This window comes from Rhinatrema bivittatum, chromosome 2, assembly GCF_901001135.1.
Source record: "Rhinatrema bivittatum chromosome 2, aRhiBiv1.1, whole genome shotgun sequence".
NCBI lineage: Eukaryota > Metazoa > Chordata > Amphibia > Gymnophiona > Rhinatrematidae > Rhinatrema > Rhinatrema bivittatum.
The window spans coordinates 128,231,035-128,252,692 of NC_042616.1; the positions used below are offsets into that span (position 1 = coordinate 128,231,035).

The 21,658-nt window shown below is 44.1% G+C and overlaps 1 long non-coding RNA gene across 1 annotated transcript in view; it reads left to right on the top strand.

Moving 5' to 3' along the window:
* Window positions 1–656: 656 nt before the first annotated feature.
* The window catches only part of LOC115086048, a 48,091-nt gene continuing 27,089 nt past the window's right edge, over window positions 657–21,658 (top strand). Inside the window, exons 1-2 of the long non-coding RNA XR_003855034.1 lie at window positions 657–818; window positions 4,265–4,404. This is a non-coding gene — a long non-coding RNA (uncharacterized LOC115086048). The remainder of the gene's footprint in view (window positions 819–4,264; window positions 4,405–21,658) is intronic.

The window sequence follows — 21,658 nt, forward strand, 5'->3', positions numbered from 1 at the left end:
ACAATACACATACCTACCTTTCCCTGAAATCACACTGGTAGCAGCTGACTGAGGCAGGGTCAGATAGCAACGCTAGCAGGGGTGAATCAGCACATTGCAGATAGATTGTATGGCAAACCCAGATGATGGATATCAGTGACACCTTGGTCAATACCTTAGAAGCAACAAGGAAACTGGAGGGCTGGCAGCTGGAACAGAGAGACAGGAACGTTCCTAGTTTTTTTGTTACAGACAGTGGTGCAAACATGGAAAAAGCAGTCGCAGATGGAGGCTATGAGGAGATCTGGACCCGACAGTACAGGATGCCCTGAAAGCCAAGGAACAATATGACCGTTTACTCCTGAAGGAACTGATAGAGAGGATCAGGAAAATAGCTAGACATTTTTACTAGAGAGTGAAGGGTACAGAATCTGCAGCTCCATGAGAAGCAGGAGAAGGTAGGGATGCCTCTGCACCAGTTCATTCAGGATTTAGGCAGTCTGTGGAATTCCACCTATCTATGATGCAAAGATTAGTGGAACAGCATACAACCCTTCATGGCTTTTCTCTGGAAAGCAAGAAAGGTGTGAATTGCCCACTAGGCCATCATAATTGTCCACACATGATTCAGATGATACTTATTTATTTGTTTTATTTTCTTCCTTTCAGGAGTCTTGAAACCCTTCAGGGACTCTATGGAGGATATGAAGTTCACAAAAGCCACCCTGGTTTAATTCATTCCCATAGTCAACATCCTGGAAGAGAAGTTGGAGAATTTGTGGCAGGAACAGGGACTGGGACCAGAGGTATTGCTGTTTGTGGACTCCTTGCAGCAGCAGGTACAAGAACAGGCTGAAACCATCATCAAGAAGGATATTTACATGCTAGCCACACTGTGTGACCCAAGGTTGAAAGAGTTTAAGTCACTGGAAGGAGACACTAGTGTCTAAGGTGTCACTGTTGATGGCAGAGGTACAGGAGGTGCAGCACAATAAAGAATAGGGACTCCACATATTTAGTGTCAGCATGAGCAGCACTTTGTCAGCTATCACTTCCTTTCCCACCATTATGTGCCATCATGCCTCTCTCCCACCCCATGTCCTCCAGAGAATGAGTTTTCTTGACACAGGCCATAGCTACAGCAGTTAGAAGCAGAGGAGATTATCCTTCCCCAGCACATAATTCAGTCACATGTTACAGTATCGCACAGAGCTCATTGAGGACATGGCTACAGATGTGCTGGCATATTAGGCACACAAGGCCATGGTCTGACCAGCTCTTGCCAAGGTTGCCCAGCATTTCCTGTCTTGCTCACAAACTAGCATGTATAATGAATGGATGTTCTCAATGGCAGGAGACATCATGAATCCACATTATTCATGTGGTAGAAAAGTTTGTCTTTCTTAAAATAAAATTCCCTCTGTTGGGTTTACCATAATTTCCATGTAAATGGCAGGAGGGTTGAATCTACAGCTACAGAGGACCAATGCCCACAGTTTTGTCCCTCAGAACCTTGCTTTGTTGTTGCCAGTTGCCACTCTTGCTGCTGCTGCTGCCGTACTCACTCCTATGCCCTGCATCTCTCCTGGTTCAGTTCCTTGTTATGTTGTTCTGCCCCTGTTACTTCCCAATCTGCTCCTGACCCTCTAATGGCCTGTATGAGAACTCCTGCCACTACAGGTACCATTTTACCCCTCTCACAGTGCTATGAGGTATTTATGCCACTGAACTCACTGCCTTACCCATCACTCTGCCTTGGGGTTTTGATGCCAGTGTGCTCTTTGCTTTATCTAAATCTTGAGGTTGTGATGTCACTGTGCTGTTTGCTTTACCTCTCACTTGTGCCTTGATATTGGGGTTTTCATGCCATGCTGCTTGCTGCCTTCATCCTCATTCTATGTCAGGAGCTTTTAATGCAGCTGTGCTATTATTTTTATAACCCTTACTCTATGGCTTCAAGTTTTGGTACAATGGTGCTGTTGTTTGCCTTATCCATCACTCTTTGGGGTTTTGACCACTGAACTTTTTGCCTTATCTCTTTCTCTCTCTCTTTCAATTCTTAAGGGTATTGAGCTATTATGTGCTTTTTTTTCTAACAAAAGTAACTATTTGCTGTATGTCTAAGAGTCCAGTCCATACTACTGGGTGTATTGTAACGATAAAACCACTACCTGTCACATCCCTCATGCCACTTTGGGGTGTTCATGCCACTGCTGATGCTGCTTTGCCCCTCTTACATGCCTTGAGGTATTTGTGCCTCTCTCTGACCTATTTTGCCTCCTTCACTGTTTTTGCATGCTTGGGATATTCTGTTTTGATGCCTTGAGGTGTATTTGCTACTATTGTTTATGCTTTTGCCTTTCTTTAGGTGCCTTGGGGTCTTCATGCCACTGCTGATACCGCTTTGCTTCCCCTTCAGTGTTTTTGGCTGTTCATGCCAGTGTTGTTAGTGCCATTTGCTCCTCTTATAGTTCCTTGGGCTGTTCATTAGGGATGTGCAGAGGGACCGCATACGTTACATTCAGTATTCGTGGGGGGGCAGATACGTTGCATTCGGCAAGGGGGGGCCCCGATCCGTTCATGCGTTCCATTCTTATTCGTTTCCCGGCTAAAATTTAATTAACTACAACCCCCCACCCTCCTGACCCCCCCAAGACTTGCCAAAACTTCGTGGTGGTCCAGCGGGGGTCTGGGAGCCATCTACTGCACTCACACTGTCGGCTGCCGATATTCAAAATGGCGCCGATAGCCTTTGACCTTACTATGTCACAGGGGCTACCAATGCCATTGGTCGGCCCCTGTCACATGGTAGGAGCAATGGACAGCTGGTGCCATCTTGTGCTCCTTCCATGTGACAGGGGCCGACCAATGGCACTGGTAGCCCCTGTGACATAGTAAGGGCAAAGGCTATCAGCGCCATTTTGAATACCGGCAGCCGATGGCCTAAGTGCAGGAGATCGCTCCCGGACCCCCGCTGGACCTCCAGGGACTTTTGGCAAGTCTTGGGGGGGTCAGGAGGGTGGGGGTTTTATTTAAATTCGCTCCTTTAGACGGCTGAATAATTCGGTGAAGATTTGTTGTATTCGTGGGAATCGCGATGCGTTTTGCTTCCCCACGAATACAACGAATATGGCCCTATACGTTGCGGATTGCCAATATGTTGCAAACGAATGCACACCCCTACTGTTCATGCCTCTATTTGGGCTGCTTTGCACCTCTCAGAGAGCCTTTGGGTATTGATACCACTTTTCTTTCTGAATTGCTCTGCACCTATGGTTTGTGGTTTTAATGCCACTGCTCCTGTTTCTCTGAGCCTGTCATGGTGCTCTTCGGTGTTTCTGCCTACACTTTTGTTGTCTTCAAAGTTCTTTTCAAATGCCCTTACATAATTTACTATTGATCTTGAATTACCAATCTGATGCTTTATACACTTGCTGCACCTCTCATTGTTCCATGGGGTGTTTATGCTACTCTTGGTACCATTTTGCCCCTCTTTTGGTGTCTGTGGTTTTGGTGCCTTGTGGTTTCCTACTGCCTTAGCCCTCTCTCCATGTTTGGGGGTGTTGATAACATGGTGTGCTTTTTTTCTATCGAAGATGATTACCTTATCTTTGTGAGATGTGTGTGTCTATACTGCTAGGTGAGGGTGTATTATTGTAACACAACCCCTAACTTGATACCATATCTCTCACTGTAAGTTTGGTGTGCTGATGCCACACATCTTATGCATTGCTCTGCACCCATGGTTTCTGGATTTAAAAGCTAGTGCTCCTGCTGTTCTTAGCCTCTCCCGGTGCCTTGGGATGTTTTTGCTTCTGCTCTTATTATCTTCAAAGTCCATTTCAAATTCCTTTACAGTACATACTGGCTATTGTTCTTGCCATGCCAATCTGACCTTCTGTCTCTCCTTATTCACTCTGGACAATGATAAAACACTTTCTGAGTCTGAGGAAATGGCAGAGCAAAAAATCCCTAAAAATGATGAGCCCCATTCAGCTGGATGGTATAGTAGCCCATAACCTTTTCCTTCTAGAAAATAATGAGAAAATGATTTTTCAAATGGTTTATGCTCTCGAGCAAAGCTCTAACCTAATAGATTTTTCACACATTTACACACAAACCATATTTGCAAGCCATGCTAAGGTTGTTCCAAAACCTTTAATTTATTGCAGTCATTTCTGAAGGAACATCCCATTCTTCATGTTGGAAAATGTATAGGGATTGCTTTACCCATGTAAGGTTGCCATGCTGCAGTTCATTTAACTTTTTCCTCCTTCATGTGCAGTTTTTCATCTCTGAATTATGTATACCATGAAGAAATGGAGAAGATTCAGCTGAAAAGAAACATTCCTGGGTCTAATGCATTAAATATGTGCACTCAAGTTAAAGAAGGGAAAAAATAGTTCCTTTCATACAGAAGATCATGTAAGTTACTGCCACTTCAAGACAGCAGTAATTTTGCTCAATAAAATATGAGTACTTGTGACACCACCAGAGATATAGAGCTCAGTTTTAGAGCACACACTCACTAGACTCACCTTACTTAAGAAGAAAACTTCTAAGGATCTGGGATAAAAGGAAAATGTGTGCACTATATATTTGTATAGTGCTTTTTCAAAATCACAATGGAGTGCAGTAAAGCAAATATTTGGGAAATTTGAGCTTTGCCAAAATATCGTGTTTTAAAAATGCAGGTTTGCAAAAAGATTTTCTACATGGTTAAAAAAAATTTGTTTTGGATGCATTTTAATGCATTGGATGATATTATTGTTGCGCTTGTGGGTGGACCCTTGTCCTGGAGCAGTAGAGAACGGCTCCCTGGTAGGGACTAAGAAGCAACTGCCCCCAGGGGGTGGAGCACTGGAGGAGACAGAGGCTAGGATGAGCTTCACCACTGGAAGCCTGAGGTCCCCCCCGGGAGGAGCCTGTACAAACCCGGGCAGCTTGGACTTAGGTGGGCCTCACAGGGTCTCCTGGAAGGATGGAAGTCCAGCATGCCCACAGACAGAAGGGGAGCGTGGTCAGGTTTGAGACTGGAAGTCAGATGGAACAAGGAGGACCAGAATAGTGTAGGTGATGACAAGGCTAGGAACAGAGCCAGAATCTAGAGATGTGGTCAAGCAGGCAGAGGTCAGAATCTGCAGGTCAGACAAGGTCACAGGCAGGCCGAGGTCAGAAGGCAGGCAGCAGGCAGATGAGTCTAGGAAAAAGCTGAGGTTAGAAGACAGGCGGCAGGCAGGCAAGTCGAGGAACAGACTGGAGTCAGAAGGCAGGCAGCAGACAGGCAGGTCAAGGAGCAAGCTGAGGTCAGTACCAGTGAGGCAGTCCGGAGATACTACCTGGGGAGACGGACAGACGAACAGGAACATAAGGACGCTGGAGTACTAGGATGCAGGAACAAGGCAGGAACAGAACTGGAACAGAAGGATCCTGGAACGAGACTTGGAACAAGACTGGAACAAGGTTCAGATGCAGTGACAATCTAGCAAGACACTAACCCGATTGCCAAGGCAAGGAATTACAAGCAGGGACTTCCTTATATCAGGGAATCAATCAGGGCGCACTGCGAAGCTAGGACCCGCCCCTGGCCCTACAAGAGGCCGGGCGGTCCGCGCACACGTAAGGGCGTGGCCAACACAGCCGAGGACACCGATCTCCGGTGCGCAGTGGAAGGCCCGGCGACCACTGCCGCGGGACGCCGAGGCCTGGAAGCGCTTGCAGCTGCTGCTAGGGAGGCCGACCCAGGATCTGCCGTGGAATCATGGAGGTGGTGAGCAAGCCCGTGCGCAGGCCGGGTGCGGACGGGGTGTGTAACAATTATATTATGCCGTTTATACTATGTTTATTTGGATCCAAGAACCTTCAATCCTGAATATATCTACCTTAGCTCATAGGGATGTGAATCATGTGCTCTTAACATGTGATAGCATTGGATGGCCGGCGCCATCTTTAAACAATCTTTAAAGACGGTGCCGGCCAGCCAGTGCTCCTACCATGTGACAGGGGCCGGCCAATGGCATGGACACCCTGTCACATGGTAAGGGCAAAGGGCCATCGGCGCCATCTTTATGAGTGGCAGCTGATGGCCCGAGAATGGGAGATCGCTCCCGGGACCACCACTAGACCACCAGGTAATTTTAAAATGTTTTGGGGGGATCAGGAGGGTGGGGGAAGCTAAGGGATCATTTTTAAAGGGTCGGGTGGGTTTTTTTTTTATCGGGCCATTGGCGCCATTTTTGAGTGGCAGCCAAAATGGCGCCGATGGACTGAGAGCGGGAGATCGGTCCCTGCGCCCCCACTGGACCACCAGGTACTTGTAAAAAGTTTTGGGGGGGGTTTGGGATGGTGGAGGAAGGTAAGGGATTAGTTTTATAGGGTCGGGGTGGGTTTAGGGGTTGTTTTGGTGTGCCGGTTTTCCCGCCCTCCCCCCAAATAACTCCCATTAGTGGACACTAACGGGAGTAATGATTTTTCACGATAAATCGGGAACATTTCTATTGTATCACGCACTCTAACGATTTTTGACGATTTAAAAAATATCGGACGATTTTTTAAAATCGTCAAAAAACGATTCACATCCTTATTAGCTCAGGGTCAGGTTATCTCCTGGAGGTTCTTTGCCATAGCCTCATAGCTCCCATTCTATTTTACTGGAAGAATTTTATTATTTATAATCTGTACATCTTATGGCAAAATTAGCAAATGTAGCAAAACCATTCAGTTCTCTGTAAAACTCTTGACTTATGCTCATAGTAAAAGTCACTTTTAAGGAGACATTGCTGTTTTCCCTCCATCAGATTATATCTATCACCTGTTTAAAAAGATAATTTTATAATAGTATGCGATAGGTAGGGGCAGAGCCAGAACTGAATTTTTTGGGGGCCAGGGTTAACATAGGGGAGCACTGTGCTAGCCCCGTCCCACGACCAGCCAAACATTACAGTATCCCTCCTTCTAAGCCCCCACTCTAAGTCCTTAGGATTATGGTGGAAGAGCCAATGAAACTCCGTGGTGAGGCGAGGGCCTGGACATTTGTAGCAGGCTACCAATTGTTTTCCTTGGGACTGAGCCCTTTCCAAGCCATGAGATAACATTATCTTTCACTGATGCATCTGGAGTCCAAGATGGACTGCATTTCATATTCAGTCTCCTCCTCTGAAATCACATTTGTTGGTTTAGGTGTGGCATGAGACAGCCAAACAAGATCAGAAGTTTCAGCAAAGAGACATGGAAGACATTATGGACCTTCAGAGTAGCAGGTAGGTGAAGTTGATAGCTGACGGGCCCCAATTGATGAATGACTAAGACTAATCGGAGAAAATTATTTTTCACTCAACGCACAATTAAGCTCTGGAATTTGTTGCCAGCGGATGTGATTAGTGCAGTTAGTGTAGCTGGGTTCAAAAAAGGTTTGGATAAGTTCTTGGAGGAGAAGTCCATTAACTGCTATTAATCAAGTTTACTTAGGGAATAGCCACTCTATTAATTGCATCAGTAGCATGGGATCTTCTTGCTGTTTGGGTAATTGCCAGGTTCTTGTGGCCTGGTTTGGCCTCTGCTAGAAACAGGATGCTGGGCTTGATGGACCCTTGGTCTGACCCAGCAGACCCTTGGTCTGAACCAGCATGTTCTTATGACTGGAAAGGGGCTGATGAAGCGTGTGAGAACTTCATCGAAGGTTCCGAGTGCTAAGCCACATCTTGTTACCTGGTTCGAACAATGGCTCAGGATGGCGTCTCTTATCAATCTGTTTCTTATATTTCTCAACGGCCATGACAAGGAGTTGCTGAGTCAAATGCCAAAGTTCTCAGGAATCCTGGGTTAGAGTATTAGCTGTGGGACATGGAGCTGTCAGGGGAACTGGAAGTGGGAGTTGAGAGTGCCTGCTGTGGACTATATAGAAGGGCAAGGTGCCTACAGGTTCACCAACATGGTTGTTATGATATAATTCTGCACATGGTAGTAGGGGAAACCAGTTATCTTGCTAGTTATTACATATGCCCTTAGGAAAGCTTTGAGAATCTGATTAGTCTGCTCTGTCTGGCCATTGGGCTGTGGATGGTAAGCAGATATGAAATCCAAGGAGACCATAGATTTTTTGCAGATATTTCTACAGAGCCTTGCGGTGACCTGAACTGCCTGATCTGAGAGCACATGTTCAGGTAGGCCATGGAGATGGAATACATATTGAAAGAAGAGGTGGGCCAACTCTGAGGCAAATGATAAGCCTGGGAGAAGCATGAAGTGGGCCATTTTTGAGAATCAATTTATTACATCCAAATTATTATACAACCATTGGAGAGAGGAAAATGTGGGAGGGAGGTTCTGGAAGCCAAATTTAGGCTCTTAGGTAGAAAGATTAAATCCAGAACCTCCAGGGTAGCATTCTCTGAAATGCTCCCTGTTCCACGCGCAGGTCACCAGAGGCAGGCAGAGCTCCGGAGTCTCAATGCGTGGATGAGACGATGGTGCAAGGAAGAGGGATTCAGTTTTGTTAGGAACTGGGGAACCTTTTGGGGAAGGGGGAGTCTCTTCTGAAGGGATGGGCTCCACCTTAACCAGGGTGGAACCAGACTGCTGGCGCTAACCTTTAAAAAGGAGATAGAGCAGCTTTTAAACTAGAACAAAGGGGAAAGCCGACAGTCGCTCAGCAGCGCATGGTTCGGAGAGATGTATCTTTAAAGGATACTAATGATGCATTAGAATTAGGGCATCCCGACAGTGAGGTTCCAATAATTAGAAAAGTAGTCCAAGTGCCTGTAACTAAAAACTCACCTGAGCTAAAAAATTCTAACTTATCCCTATCAATTAAAAAGCAGAATAAAAATACAATAAAAAAACAAACTTTGAAATGTTTGTATGCTAATGCCAGAAGTCTAAGAAGTAAGATGGGAGAATTAGAATGTATAGCAGTAAATGATGACATAGACTTAATTGGCATCTCAGAGACATGGTGGAAAGAGGATAACCAATGGGACAGTGCTATACCGGGGTACAAATTATATCGCAATGACAGAGAGGAGCAGTTGGGAGGAGGTGTGGCGCTTTATGTCCGGGATGGCATAGAGTCCAACAGGATAAACATCCTGCATGAGACTAAATACAAAATTGAATCTTTATGGGTAGAAATCCCTTGTGTATCAGGGAAGACTACAGTGATAGGGATATACTACCGTCCACCTGGTCAAGATGGTGAGATGGACAGTGAAATGCTAAGAGAAATTAGGGAAGCTAACCAAATTGGTAGTGCAGTAATAATGGGAGACTTCAATTACCCCAATATAGACTGGGTAAATGTATCATCGGGTCACGCTAGAGAGATAACGTTCCTGGATGGAATAAATGATAGCTTTATGGAGCAATTGGTTCAGGAACCGACGAGAGAGGGAGCAATTTTAGATCTAATTCTCAGTGGAGCACAGGACTTGGTGAGAGAGGTAACGGTGGTGGGGCCACTTGGCAATAGTGATCATAATATGATCAAATTTGATTTAATGACTGGAAAAGGAACAGTGTGCAAATCCAAGGCTCTCGTGCTAAACTTTCAAAAGGGAAACTTTGATAAAATGAGAAAAATTGTTAGAAAAAAACTGAAAGGATCAGCTACAAAAGTAAAAAATGTCCAAGAGGCGTGGTCATTGTTAAAAAATACCATTCTAGAAGCACAGTCCAGATGTATTCCACACATTAAGAAAGGTGGAAAGAAGGCAAAACGATTACCGGCATGGTTAAAAGGGGAGGTGAAAGAAGCTATTTTAGCCAAAAGATCTTCATTCAAAAATTGGAAGAAGGATCCAACAGAAGAAAATAGGATAAAGCATAAACATTGGCAAGTTAAATGTAAGACATTGATAAGACAGGCTAAGAGAGAATTTGAAAAGAAGTTGGCTGTAGAGGCAAAAACTCACAGTAAAACTTTTTTAAATATATCCGAAGCAGAAAGCCTGTGAGGGAGTCAGTTGGACCGTTAGATGATCGAGGGGTTAAAGGGGCACTTAGAGAAGATAAGGCCATCGCGGAAAGATTAAATGATTTCTTTGCTTCGGTGTTTACTGAAGAGGATGTTGGGGAGGTACCCGTAATGGAGAAGGTTTTCATGGGTAATGATTCAGATGGACTGAATCAAATCACGGTGAACCTAGAAGATGTGGTAGGCCTGATTGACAAACTGAAGAGTAGTAAATCACCTGGACCGGATGGTATACACCCCAGAGTTCTGAAGGAACTAAAAAATGAAATTTCAGACCTATTAGTAAAAATTTGTAACTTATCATTAAAATCATCCATTGTACCTGAAGACTGGAGGATAGCAAATGTAACCCCAATATTTAAAAAGGGCTCCAGGGGTGATCCGGGAAACTACAGACCGGTTAGCCTGACTTCAGTGCCAGGAGAAATAGTGGAAAGTGTTCTAAACATCAAAATCACAGAACATATAGAAAGACATGGTTTAATGGAACAAAGTCAGCATGGCTTTACCCAGGGCAAGTCTTGCCTCCCAAATCTGCTTCACTTTTTTGAAGGAGTTAATAAACATGTGGATAAAGGTGAACCGGTAGATATAGTATACTTGGATTTTCAGAAGGCGTTTGACAAAGTTCCTCATGAGAGGCTTCTAGGAAAAGTAAAAAGTCATGGGATAGGTGGCGATGTCCTTTCGTGGATTGCAAACTGGCTAAAAGACAGGAAACAGAGAGTAGGATTAAATGGGCAATTTTCTCAGTGGAAGGGAGTGGACAGTGGAGTGCCTCAGGGATCTGTATTGGGACCCTTACTGTTCAATATATTTATAAATGATCTGGAAAGAAATACGACGAGTGAGATAATCAAATTTGCAGATGACACAAAATTGTGCAGAGTAGTTAAATCACAAGCAGATTGTGATAAATTGCAGGAAGACCTTGTGAGACTGGAAAATTGGGCATCCAAATGGCAGATGAAATTTAATGTGGATAAGTGCAAGGTGATGCATATAGGGAAAAATAACCCATGCTATAATTACACGATGTTGGGTTCCATATTAGGTGCTACAACCCAAGAAAGAGATCTAGGAGTCATAGTGGATAACACATTGAAATCGTCGGTTCAGTGTGCTGCGGCAGTCAAAAAAGCAAACAGAATGTTGGGAATTATTAGAAAAGGAATGATGAATAAAATGGAAAATGTCATAATGCCTCTGTATCGCTCCATGGTGAGACCGCACCTTGAATACTGTGTACAATTCTGGTCGCCGCATCTCAAAAAAGATATAATTGCGATGGAGAAGGTACAGAGAAGGGCTACCAAAATGATAAGGGGAATGGAACAACTCCCCTATGAGGAAAGACTAAAGAGGTTAGGACTTTTCAGCTTGGAGAAGAGACGACTGAGGGGGGATATGATAGAGGTGTTTAAAATCATGAGAGGTCTAGAACGGGTAGATGTGAATCGGTTATTTACTCTTTCGGATAGTAGAAGGACTAGGGGACACTCCATGAAGTTAGCATGGGGCACATTTAAAACTAATCGGAGAAAGTTCTTTTTTACTCAACGCACAATTAAACTCTGGAATTTGTTGCCAGAGAATGTGGTTCGTGCAGTTAGTATAGCTGTGTTTAAAAAAGGATTGGATAAGTTCTTGGAGGAGAAGTCCATTACCTGCTATTAAGTTCACTTAGAGAATAGCCACTGCCATTAGCAATGGTTACATGGAATAGACTTAGTTTTTGGTTACTTGCCAGGTTCTTATGGCCTGGATTGGCCACTGTTGGAAACAGGATGCTGGGCTTGATGGACCCTTGGTCTGACCCAGTATGGCATTTTCTTATGTTCTTATGTTCTTAAGATCAGTGATGAAATCCATGGCAAAGTGGGTCCATGGTTTCTCAGGGACTGGCAATGGCTGTAGCATTTGGGGCCACCAATAATGGCGAGATAGTAATTACAGAGTTTTCTTGGAGCTGGGATTGCCAGCTAGGTGGGAGTCATGTGCCCAACAGAGAACCTTCTCTCAGAGTCACATAGGGACAACCAATTTCCTGAAAGGTACTGGGGTTGTGGCTGTTGCCAAGATTCTTGCAGGATCAATAATGTGATGGGGTAATTCCTGTGTATCAAATGCTTCAAAAGTCTGGGAGAAGGCAGCCACCTTCTTAGTTGGCTGATACTTGAGCTGGAAGTCAAAGCAATTAAAGAAAAAGGACCACAAGGCCTGTCGAGGGTTTAACCATTGCATCTGCTGGAAATACTGAGGTTCTTATGGTCAGTGTATTTGGTAACAGAGTATGAGGCTCCTTCTAGCAGGTGATGCCACTCTTATAGAGTGAATTTTATAGCTAAAAGCTCCCTGTCCCCAATGATGTAGTTCTTCTCTGCTGGTGCAAACATCTTAGAGTAAAAGAAGCAGGGAATGAGCATCCCATTGTCATTGTACTGAGGAAGGGTAGCCCCCACGCCAGTAGCTGACACATATACTTGTAAGGTAATGGGTTTTTGAGGATCTTATGGCTCTAACCAGGAGACTTTGAGAAACACTGCCGTAAGCTGCTCAAAGGCTTGAATGGCCTCTTCCGGTCAATTCTTGGTATGGAACCCTTCTTAGTGAGAGAGGTGACAGGTGTCGCCAGGGTAGTGTAATTATGTTTAAATTGCCAGTAATAATTTGTGAATCCAAGGAATCTTTGTAGGGCTTTGAGGTCCATAAACTGAGGCCATTCTTGTATAGCTTTCCATTTTTCAGGGTCCATGTGAAGGCCATGGTGCGAAATAATGTACCCCAAAAAGGGTAACTCCACCTGCTCAAACATGCATTTCTCTATTTTGGCATATAGGTTCCAAAGCCTTTGTAGTAACATTTTTATATTCTCACGGTTCTGGGAGAAGGATGAGAATATCATCTAAGCAGACAAGTACCTAGGACTGGAGAAAGTCTTGAAAAATCTTGTTGCCCCCACAGTTTTTCAACACATGGTCTTTTCATAGACCGAACAGAATTAAGTATTCATAGTGTCTATCTTGAATGTTAAAGTCTGTCTTCCACTCATCCCCATCATGGATACAGATGAGGTTATAGGTCCCCTGGAGGTCCAACTTGGTAAATATCTATACCCCCTGCAAATGGTCAAGGAAATCTGCAATCATGATAAGGGGTACCAGTTCTTATGTGTGATAGCATTTAGACCCCTGTAATCTATGCATGGTCTAAGTGACCCATCTTTCTTCCCAATGAAGAAGAAATCAACTCCTGCTGGTGAGGATAAAGGTTGAATGATGCCACCCTCCAGATTTTCCTTAATATATGCAGTCATGACTTTGGTCTTCGGAATAGATAGTGGGTAGTTGTGGCCTCAGGGGGAATCTTCCCTAGGAGAAAATCAATGGCACAATCATATGACCTGTATGGTGAAAGCATCTCAGCATGTTTCTTAACTATAACATCAGAGAAGGCAGTATACTGTGGAGGAAGTGCAACAAGAGCTAGCATGGGTGTTCGGGCAGCAGACATAGGTGGATATACTGGGAAAAGATACTCTTGCTGGCATTGGGGTCCCCAACAAGATATTTCAAGAGCTTCATTTGATCCAGGTGTCAGATATAGGCTAGTTAAAAGAAACATTACTTCACATTAATTGGTCCTTCATGCTGTTTACATGACTATATATATGGCTACATTTAGACTACATCTCAAGGGCATTGCTTGGTTGCTATAGTTACCAGTTTTATTGCAGCACTTTTATATAGTAACATAGTAAATGACGGCAGATAAAGAACTAAAAGGCCTATCTAATGTTAGGGACCGCGGGTAGAGGACCCATCTCTGGTGGTGACATGTACCCCTGGGCAATGACGCAGCTGTAGAGGAGCTCCAGCAAGCACCGAGGCAGGTGAGAGGCATCCAAGTGCAGGCTGGTGAAGATAGACCTTGACCACTATCACACCTGTACGCAATAGAGAGACCCAGACAACGCAATGTTTGGTCTCATGAGTGGTCCTCCGACTACTCCTAGCCCTTTCAGACCTGCTGCACAGAGCAGCAACTGCGACAGGGTGAATGGTGGTTGAAGGATGAAGACATCAGACGAAGACAAAAGGAATGAGACAACACTCAAAATACATGAGGGCTTCACAGATGAGGTTGCTTGAAGAATTATCCTGGATAGGTACTGCCATGTCACGCGCCCTACACAACCGATTAGAGCTGGTTGCAGACCATGCCGGCCGGCGAGCCCTACACAGCCCAACATGGCTGGTCGCGGACCTCAAACGTGGTTCCCCAAACAGGTAGAGAAAGAGAGAGAACCAACGAGGCCTGAACCAGAGTGTGCCTTGCACGGCCAGTAAAGACAAGGCAAGGGAATGCCAAAGTGCAGGTTAGGAAAGTCCATCGTGGAGGAGGACGAAAGGATGAGACGACATCTGAAGACGAAGCTGGCCTGGATGCGTGAAGACGTGAGACCAAGGATGAAGACAGACATGGAATTCCAATGAAGAACATAAGCCTTGAGAAGCTGGATGGCAGAGAAGTCCAAGGGAGGACTGGCTCCTTGCGAAGGCAAGAAAGAAATGATGATGAGCCTCTTTTGTAGGGCTGAAGAGGCGACTCCCATGATGACATCACTGATGGACCTCCTCCCTCGCTGTTCCTTTAAATGCTGAAGAGAGAGCTGGCCTTGCCCCCTAGGAGGAAGCAAAAAGCAGTACAGGACCCTGTACAGCAGCCCTGCTGTACAGGAAGACGCCGAGCTGAAGCAGGTCTCAGGGCAGGCCCTGGGATGGACGGCGGCTTCTCTGCCACGAAGGTTGAACTGCTGGCGGCACCAAGCTGCAGGAGAGCCTTGGGATGCAGGCCCTCTCTCCCCGGAGAGCCCAAGGTACGTCGGTGGCCTCCGGGCCACATGGGAAGACTGCAGGCGGCTTCATGCCGCAAGGGAGTATAGCAGTGCAGCTCCCAGCTGCAAGAGAAAGTGCCAGCGGCCTCCGGGCTGCTAAAAGGAAAAAGGAGGTGGAAAAGAGGCCCAGGAGGCAGAATTGCAACACTAGTCTGCCCAGTAGCAATTTTATGTGCATTTACCCAAAGCAGACACAATCCCCACATGAAACCCAACCCCCATACCCATTGTGTCTCCTTTAGGGTTGCAACTGCTGCTCTGTGCAGGTTACTCCATGCCATCCAGGAAGCACAATGCAGCCTTATCACTGCTGCCTTGGACTGCAGTTGTCGTCCAATAAAGGTTGCCCAGTATGCTCATTACCATTCTCTTACCACCAGGGATCCTCTATGCTTATTTCATGTTTTATGAAGTCTGCCACTGTCCTTGTAATCACCACCTCCCTAAGAGAGCATTTCAGGCATCCATCACTCTATCTGAGAAAAAATATTTCCTGACATTGCTCTTGAATCTACCCCTTGAAGCTTCATACTGTGAAACCTAGCTCTGCAGCTTCCTTTCCTCTGAAAAAAGGTATTAATGTGTAGGAAGCCATGATTTTAGGTATTGGTCTAATTTTGAGCTGGTCTCATCATCTGAAATTGAAAATTACATAAAAAGTATGAACACAGCTAACCACCCATTAGATAACATACCAATCAAAACATTGAAAACTATATCCAACTTAATTGCAAAACCTTTAGCCAACATAGTTAATTTATCATTAGAGCAAGACAATTTCCCTAACCTTTTAAAAATGCCATAGTTAAACCAATAGTTAAAAATACCCTGATAAACTCAACTGATCCATCCAATTTAAGACCCATCTTGATTTTGCCATTTGTCACTAAACTAATTGAAAAGGTCGTAAATAAGCAGTTGTCTGAACACATTGAGACCCATAATATTCTTCACATCACAATTTGGCTTCCGTAGATGTTATAATACAGAAACACTCCTCACATCTCTAATGGACACAACACTTAGAGGAATAGACAATGGACAAAAATACTTACTAGTATTAATCGATATTTCGGCTGCATTTGATACAGTAAATCACAACACATTACTGACTAGGTTAAGAGAAATAGGATTAACAGATCTCACCTTGCAATGGTTTGGGTCATATCTCTCAAATAGATCATTTAAAGTTAAAATCAACAACACAGAGTCCGAACAACTAACAATAAATCATGGCGTACCCCAAGGCTCATCTCTGTCATCAACTCTTTTTAATATTTACATGTTGCCATTATGCAAGATTTTACAGGAATGTGTCTAACCCATTTTATATATGCGGATAATCCCGGATCACCAAATTGCTTGAAGCAACATTAGAAGTATGTGAAATTTATTTATCTGCAATAGAACAAGTTTTAACACGGATGAATCTTTCTCTTAACCCAAAAAAAACAGAATGTTTAGTAATCTGTGACTAACTGACGGAAACGATTGAAGGAGAAGTAATAAAGAATACAAAAAGATACCCATTGTCATTTGAAATTAAAGATCTTGGAGTTAAACTGGACAGTGAATTAAGCCTAAAACCTTAGATCAACAATAGGAATAGCCTAGTGGTTAGAGCAGTGGACTATGAACCAGGAGACCAGGCTTCAAGTCCTGCTGTCACTCCTTGTGACCTTGGGCAAGTCACTTTACCCTCCATTGCCTCAGGTACAAACTTAGATTGTAAGTCCTCTGGGGATAGAGAAATACCTACAGTACCTGAATGTAAGCCAGTGTGATATCTCAAATGAGATTGAATGTCAGTATATAAAAATAATTTTAAAAAAATGGCTGTTTTAAAAAGATTAAAGCCTCTTTTATACAAGCAAGATTTTAGGACAGTATTGCAAGCCCTCATTTTTTAAAAAATGGACTATTATAACATTCTACTATTGGGATTACCTGCTTCCACAACAAGACCACTTCAACTCCTACAAAACACAGCAGCTAGGATACTAACACCAAGAGAATGGAGCATATTACACTGATACTTAAAGATCTTCATTGGTTATTCATTACTCAGTCACCATATACAATATAAAGCACTATCCATGATGTTAGCGCTCAGGGCTAGGAGGTGGACCCTTGGGCCGGCCGGGCGGAGCGGCTGCTCCGAGATGGACTGGGCCGGGAGGCAGCACACAGCAGACAGACGTAGAGCTTCACCCGGCGGAGATGGAAACCCCCCAGGAGGAGCCCGTAGGGATCCGTACCACCAAGACTGGGTACGTGGCAGAGGAGGTGCGTCTGGGCGGACAAGTAGTCGGGGCTGGCAGCGAGCAGAAGAGTCAAAGGCGAGCCGAGGTCTGGAGCCAGGAAGACAGCCAACAGGATCTGGAGCAGGCCTGGAACCACGAGGACAACAGGAACAGGAGCAGGAGCCGGACTGGGACCACAAAGACAGCAGGAACAGGAGCAGGACTGGAACCACGAAGACAGCAGGAACAGCAACTAGCACTTCCGCAAGGAAGAGACCTCGTTGCAAGGCGAAGTGTCAGGAGCAGACGCCGGCTTAAATATCCTGCCGGCGTCTGACGTCAGTCGGAAGGAGATTCAGCACTTCCGAGTGCTGGACCTTTAAGAGCTAGGTCCTCGCGCTTGTGCGCGTTGCCCCGGAGGGGGAGGAACCAGGATCGGGCCTCGATGGCGTCTCCACGAGGGAGATGCCGCAGCCATGCGGTCGAGTAGGCCCCGGCGTCTGCGGGTCCCGACGCGGCGTGGGGAGCAGCGAGGCAGGTAAGGACCCGGTCGCTAGCTTAGCGACCGGGACTGCAACACATGATTCATAAAAATCTTTATAATAACAAAATGGAATGGCTCACTGCATCTTTACATTTTCACGTTCCACAAAGAACCTCTAGGTCTGCCAATAGTGGCCTCTTACTGGTACCATCTCCTAAATTGGGTCGCTTAAATTCAGTGCGTGAACAGGCACTTTCCATTGCTGGCCCACTGTTGTGGAATTCCCTTCCACAGGGGCTACAACTTGAGCCAAACTTACAAACCTTTAAAAAGGCATTAAAACATGGCTTTTTCTATAGGCCTTCCCTTAAGAAAAGCTTATAGTGAGATTATAATTTTCAGTTTAGCATAGTTTCCTGTAGCCTCACAGATCTTAGAAATATGTCTTATCTTTTATTTCTTTCTAACAAATATTGTATCTTGATCTTTTACCGTTGTTTTATTTGCTTTTATTGTATTTAATATTGAATATTGTTTCTTTTAAGTGGATGTTTTAAATGCCTATAACGGGGCATGACTAGTTATTTGTACACCGATGTGATACTTAATTTTTAACATCGGTATAAAAAAACCAATAAATAAATAAATGTCTGTATCATATTCCCCCTGTCATGTCTTTCTTCCAGGATAGACATATTAAGTTCCTTCATTCTCATCTCATAAGGCTTTTGGTACAAATCCCACACCATTTTGGTTGCCCTTCTCTGGACTGTCTTCAGCCTTTCTATAACAATTCTGAGATATAGCCTCCAGAACTGAACACTGTACTCCAGGTGAAACCTCATCAATGAGCTATAAAAAGGTATAATTACCTCTTTTCTTCAACTGGTTATGCCTCTCCCTATGCATCCAAGTATCCTTCCAGCTTTGACCACCATTGTATCACACTGTTTTGCTATCTTGAGATCATCCGACACTATCACACATAAATACTGTATAAAATAATGAAAAAGCAAAATGTATTTAAAAATATAAAAAATGATACAATACAGTTTTATTGTGTTTAATACAAAAATTTCAAACATATCGATTACACAAAATACATATCAATTGTGCAGATATCCTATACCAAATTTGATCTTTCAATTAAAAACCACATCACTCATACTCATATCATCCCAACAACATACTGTCTCACACATGACAAATACACTACATCTACCGGTTCACCTATATCCACATGTTTATTAACCCCTTCAAAAAAATGAAGCAGATTTGTTAGGCAACATGAGTAAATCCATGTCGACTGTATTCCATTAAACCATGTCTTTCTATTTGCTCTACTGAAGTCAGGCTCACTGGTCTATAGTTACCTGAATCACGCCAGGAGCCTTTTTTTAAATATTGGGGTTACATTAGCCACCCTCCAGTCTTCAGGTACAATGGATGATTTTAATGATAGGTTACAAATTTTAACTAATAGATCAGAAATTTCATTTTTGAGTTCCTTCAGTACTTTAGGATGCATACCATCTGGTCCAGGTGATTTGCTACTTTTTAGTTCGTCAATCTGGCCTACTACATCTTCCAGGTTCACAGTGATTTCATTCAGTTTGTCTGACTCATCACCCCTGAAAACCATCTCCGGAACTGGTATCTCCCCAACATCCTCATTAGTAAACATGGAAGCAAAGAATTCATTTAGTCTTTCTGCAATGGCCTTATCTTCCCTAAGAGCCCCTTTAACCCCTAGGTCATCTAATTGACCTACTGACTCCCTCACAGGTTTCTTGCTTCGGATATATTTTTAAAAGTTTTTATTATGAGTTTTTGCTTCTATGGCCAACTTCATTTCAAATTCTCTCTTCGCCTGTCTTATCAATGTTTTACACTTAACTTGACAATGCTTATGTTTTATCCTATTTTCTTCAGATGGATCCTTCTTCCAATTTTTGAAGGATTTTTTTTTGGCTAAAATAGCCTCTTTCACCTCACCTTTTAACCATGACGGTAATCGATTTGCCTTCCCTCCACCTTTTTTAATGTATTTTTAAACAACGTCCATGCCTGTTGAACACTTTAAACCTTTGCAGCTGCACCTTTCAGTTTTTTTCTAACTATTTTCCTGATTTTATCAAAGTTTCCCTTTTGAAAGTTTACTGTTAAATGGTTTTTATTATTTTATAAGAAAACAAACAAACAGATCAAGGAAAAAGTGGTGTGACTCTGAACCGCACTCCCCCAACAGTAAGCACAAATAATTCAACTATCACTTTTCTCCCCTAGCCCAACCTTCACCCCGCCCCACCACCCCCCAATCCAAGTCCAGTGTCCACAGATGAGAACAAATGAAAAACAAATGAAAACAAAGTCATCCAGCAGATTAGACTAGTATAAAGCCTTAGTCAAGGGCATCCACACGAGATCACTCTTTCAAGATAGCGCTGCGAACACGTTGCGGAAGAGACTGCAAATAGATGTCCCACACATTGAGGAATCGCTTCTTATGACGTGGAGAAAGCCGCATGATCGCCGCATCCAGGAGCATCATATGATGAAAGCAATTGCGCCAAGTCCAATAAGATGGAGGTGTCGGGTCTCTCCAATGCAGCAATATGACCTTCTTTCCCACTAAACAAGCTTTACGGATAAGCAATCAAGGTCCCAAACCACGAATTCGCAATCGAGGTCCCAAACTACGAACTCGCAATGGAGAAATGCAACAGGGATGTGAACCCCTAATAATGTGTCCAAATACCGAACCATCTTAGTCCAAAGGCTATATACAGTAGGGCATTCCCAAAAAGCATGGGATAATGAGCCCAGCGCATGTCCACAACGTATACACGCAGGGGAAGAGGAAATTTTAAGATGAAAGGCATAGAAATTTGTATTGCATTTCTCTAAAATAAGAATTCACCGCGATTTGGGAAACTCGTTTAAAGGAAGTTTTAATTATATATGTAGAGATCATAAAAACCCCATCTCCATTCCACTGTTCCACCAAAATGGAACATGTGTCCACCACAGTCAGCTGTTTAAGAAGCTTATAATAGTGTGATAGCGAAGGCACCTTCTCTTTTTCAAAGGAAAAAATGGCATCAAGCGATTGGAAGTGGGAGGCTTGTCTAATGGAGGAGAGGAGGGAACCCACATAATGTTGCAACTATAAGTAGGGGAAGACCTCAGCAGCAGTAATGGCATAAATCTCCCTAAGTTCAGCAAACGGCAAAATCGTACCCTCCAAAGTTAAAACATGCCCCAGCAAATGGATACCCTAGAGATGCTACCTCTTATAGACCGCTGTTTGGGAACCCGGGGTGAAGTCAGGGTTCCCCTGGATGGGAAGGAAATATGCGCATATACGCGGTATCTGTAATAGTCACGTGAGCTTCAACCAACAGGACCTGATGGGCCTAGTGAGAGCACTCTGCACCAAGAACGTGGGCAAAGTGGCGTCCGGGGTCTGCAAAACAAATTTGAGAGAGAAGGAGGTAGTCAATTCTCCATCCGCAGAGAGATTAATAACAGTGGAACTATCTAATAGCCAATCTCTCACCACCCAGAGATTACTAGCCAAGTTATAGAGGGCTAAATCAGGAACTCCCAAGCCCCCGCGCCCCCAATGCTCCCGCATCCAAACCAAAGGAATTCAAAACTCCCCCCCCACGCCAATAGAATTTACGCTGAGCTTTGTCCAACTGTCTGAGCTCTGCTGTACGCAACTGTAAGGGTAAATACTGAAATATGTATAGCCATTTCGGCAAAATATTCATTTTGAAAATATGAACTCGACCTCCTAAGGATGGGGTAAATGAGCCCAAGTGAGTAATTTATCCTGAGTATGCTATAACAAGGGAAGCACATTTAATTTATATAAGTGCGAAAGCTCTCGGGGTATAATAATTCCGAGGTACTTAAAAGAGGGTCCCGCCCATTGGAGAGGAAATTCATCACCCCAAGAAGTTTGCAGAGAATCCGGGAATGCCAAGGCCACAGATTTAGCCAAATTTAGGCGAAGGCCTGAAAAAATTCCGAAGGCCCAGAAAATCTGGAGCAATGGTTGAAGGGAATGTCGGGGGTCT